Source organism: Callithrix jacchus, chromosome 7 (assembly GCF_049354715.1).
Source record: "Callithrix jacchus isolate 240 chromosome 7, calJac240_pri, whole genome shotgun sequence".
Classification (NCBI taxonomy): domain Eukaryota; kingdom Metazoa; phylum Chordata; class Mammalia; order Primates; family Cebidae; genus Callithrix; species Callithrix jacchus.
Window position 1 is genome coordinate 16,369,899 of NC_133508.1, and position 3,849 is coordinate 16,373,747.

Consider the following 3,849-nt stretch of genomic DNA (forward strand, 5'->3'; position numbering starts at 1 on the left):
GCGATTGCTAGTTGCTTCGGTACTATGGAGTGTTTAGCTGAGATTTAAAGTTTGCTGTCATGTGTTACAGCACAACATGATCTCCCAGGATGAATATTTATGTTATTTCTGTTGGGGGAGGAGGAAAGAATCCTGGAGAAGGAGGGAGTGGATGGTGCTACTGTCAACACATAATTCAACAAATTTTTTCAAGGTCCTGTGTTTCAGGGACCTATGATTCCAGTGCGATAACAAGGATAAAATGTGGCTTGAGCTACAGAAGCTTTAGAAGAATTTTTAGTGATTGTATAAAAAACCATTTGACCCGGGTCCTACCACTTGCCCCATGCTTTAAAATCCTTCAAAAACAGCCTCGTAAGAGCTGCGTGAAGGATGGCTGTATTTTTACCTACCTCCTATAAATCAGGGCACCGTGCTATAGACCTGGTCAAGACAAAACCGTAGAAAGGTTGAATTAGCAACTCAGTACACCTTCTGTAATGGTATATTAATTAAAGATGAATAATAGTTACAGAGTGGAAATCCATCCTACACAATTGTGATTATCTCCTTTTTTCTCATTTAACTGACTTATACAAACTGCCCATTTCTCCCTCTAATTTGTTTCGGGCAGTTTGGTACTTCCTGCTGATTCAACTACCAAGAAGTTAGCAGGAAGTGATTAAAATCTAAATACCAGCTGGGTGAGGTGGCTGATGCCTGTAATACCAGCACTTTAGATGACCGAGGTGGGCGGATCACAAGGTCAGTAGATCGAGACCATCCTAGCCAACATGGTGAAACCCGTTTCTACTAAAAATACAAAAATTAGCTGGGTGTGTTGGTGGCACATGCCTGTAATCCCAGCTACTTGGGAGGCTGAGGCAGGAAAATCGCTTGTACACTTGCTCTGGTCGGGGGAGAGGAATGTGGGATGGGGGAGGTGTTGTCGTTTAGGGATTTATGTGTAGAGTGGTGAGCCACCTGATTCTGTATCATGGAAATGTGTTCCTGCTGGACTCCAGGCAGAAGATCCATTTCCCATCCATCATGTCCCTGCGAAGGCTGTCTCCTTCAGTGTCTTGGTCACCTACAGGGAATGTACACGGAGTTCAGTTAGAAGAACAGAGAGCAATAGAATTTTCAAGACACAGCTAATATTTTTCAAACCAATTAGGAGAAAAATAAAGCCTCCATAGAAACAAATAATAATGAAGTATTTAAATACTACTTATTGATTAGCTTATTTATGGTCTTTTCATCCACAAAATTGTAAACTCTGTGAGAAAAGGGAACATCTTCTTTATCAGTCTATAGAGGGTGCCTAAGCAGTGCTTGGCCTATGGTTGTTACTCAATGGCTATTTATTAAACGAATAAGTGAATGAATTCAAGAGCAAGGAATTAGGACAAAGAACTCTGAAAAATGCAGGCATCCCTAGCACACAGTGCAGGGTTAATTAGATTACCCTGAGATGACACAAGGTAATTAATTCAATTTGTACCTTGTGGTAGGCAAAATAATGGCCTTCCGAAGAGTCTTTTTTTTTTTTAATACCCAATGTTCATTTTCCTTAAAAAAATATTACGCATAGGCACAATTTGCTGGTGGCTTTTGAAGAGTAAGCCAGGTTTCCACAGCATCTCCCTAGAGTGGTATGTTTTGATTTCTCCACATTTCATAATTAAGGCATTTTTTTTTTCTTTTCTGACAAACATATGTTTTGTTGCTTGCTTTCAGGTTTTGTTTACTGAAAAAAAAAAAAAAAATGCTCCCGTCAGCCCAGGCAACAGGGCCAAGATGCAGTTTCAGGATCCATGGGGCAGGTTATAGGGTGGCTGAGATTTGGGGGCAGGGGGAGTGAGACCAGAGAGGGGAGAGCCGAGGTTTCCAGGGAGCTCCAGGTCCCAACGTTACCTTCATCGCCCCCATCACTCCGAGCCTCCTTAGGTCCGCGTTGGCTCCATGCTGACAACAGGTGTGTGAATTGTGGTTGTGGATGAAGCCCGGGGCCTCGAGTGGCCGCTCTGGGCCCAGTGCACGGGGCTGAAGGCGGGGGGCTTGTCCCACAGAGACGTGGCTTTCACATGTGCCCGGTAGGGTTTTGTGGGCTTCACTCAGGCCAGCGCGGGCAGCGGAAAGCACCATCTGGGGGTCTCTGACCACTCCCGACACCTTTTCCTTTTCTGGCCATTTCAAACAGGCTGCTTTGGGGTTCAGGTTCCGCTCTTGCACCTGCTGCTCCAGGCCCCAGGATGACCTGAACGCCTGCTACAGGATGAGCAGCTTGGTCTGTGCCCTGTGTGACCTGAGGTGCATCTGGCACATGCGCCCCAGCTCCCAGAAGGCCTCATTAATACTGCGCATGCGCACCCGCTCCCGCGCGTATCTGGTCTCCACTTCTGGTCCCTCAGGTGTTTCTCCTCACAGCACCTCCTCAGTCCTGCTGGTGCGGGCCCAGGGGGTCTTCAGCTCCTTCTTCTTCTCGTCCGAGTGGTCAGCCGTGGACGTGTCGTGTTCTCCTCGTCCTCCTTCTCCTCCCGCTTGACTTCGCCGGTGGCTGCCGCGGCACCTGCTCACCCTAGCCCACTGTAAGAGTCCAGAGGCAGGAGAGGTCGGGGAGGGCGCCTGGCTGGCTGGGGAGGGCCGCGTGGTTGTGTATGAGGCTGGCGCTGCCCGCAAGGCCGTCCTCTAGGTGTCCGCCTCTGACCAGGCCTGTGTGTCGCCGGCCCAGCGGCATGGGGGTCAGTGAGGCCCGAGGCCAGCGCCCCATGGCTGGGCAGCGGCGTATGCACACTGCTCGCCGTACCCATGGCATGGCTGCGGAGCACGTGGATGGCGTCGTCCAGGTGGTCTTGTCTCACTCTGCGGGCCGTGGAGAGCCCCGTCGGAGCTGGGCGATGAGGCACCGGGGGTCCCTGCTCCGGGCCACTGCGACGTCCCTGCCAGGCCCTTGGGGAGCCCACGGAGGTGGAGGGACTGGATGAGAGGTTATTGCTTGAGTGATCTGGGGACTAGATCGAGGCCAGTACCTTCCCGAGGGTGTCCCCGGAGCTGCCGGCTGTGGTCCCTCGGAGCCCAGGAGGTTGTCGGCTCCATTTTCAGGCGGCGTGTGACTGGAGACGCCACCATACGGAGCTTCGGGGGCCTAGGAGGAGGTGGCAGCTGGGAGGGCGTCGTTCGCCTCTGCTCCCTGCGGCTGGTAGCCCATGCGCTCCTGCTGGTGCAGGCCACCAAACGTGCTGCTGCCTCCGCCACTGGCCACAGGGCCGCTCCCTGGCAGGAGGAGCAGGGGGGATGAGCCCCCGCCCTGTTTGGGCCTGAAGCCCACCTGGCCCGGAGGGACTTCAGAGCTCGGCTGAAGGGTGCAGGCTGCCATCTGCCATTTAAAGGGAGAATTAAAGTTTCAGATGGAACTAAGGTTGCTAATTAGCTGATCTTACATTAAGGAGTTTATCCTGGATTTTCCTGATAAGCCCAGTGTAATCATAACAGTCCTTTACAATAACCAAGGGAGGCAGAAGAGGTCAGAGAGAGATTTGAAGATTTGCTGGCTTTGAAAATGAAGGAAGAAGCTACAAGCAAGGAATCCAGGCAGCCTCTGGCTGGTGGAAAGGCAAGGAAACATCTCTGCTGTGAAGCTTCCAGAAGGAACACAGTTCTGTGAACACCTTGACTGTAACCCAGTGAGACCCATTGCAGACTTCTGACCTGTGGAACTGGGAGGTAATAAGTCTGTGTTGTCTTAAGTCATGACCTTTGTGGTGATTTGTTACAGCAGTAATAGTAATCCCCTTATGTAGTAGATATTTGTTAATTTTCACCTGTCTCCTGTGAACAGTACCTTCATTCTTCTTTGGGGAGCTCCCT

General features: G+C 50.7%; 1 pseudogene; it reads right to left on the reverse strand.

The window, feature by feature from the left end:
- Positions 1-877: 877 nt before the first annotated feature.
- LOC100396558 (transcription factor E2-alpha-like) lies at positions 878-3,365 on the reverse strand (annotated as a pseudogene).
- Between the last annotated feature and the right edge of the window lie 484 nt (positions 3,366-3,849).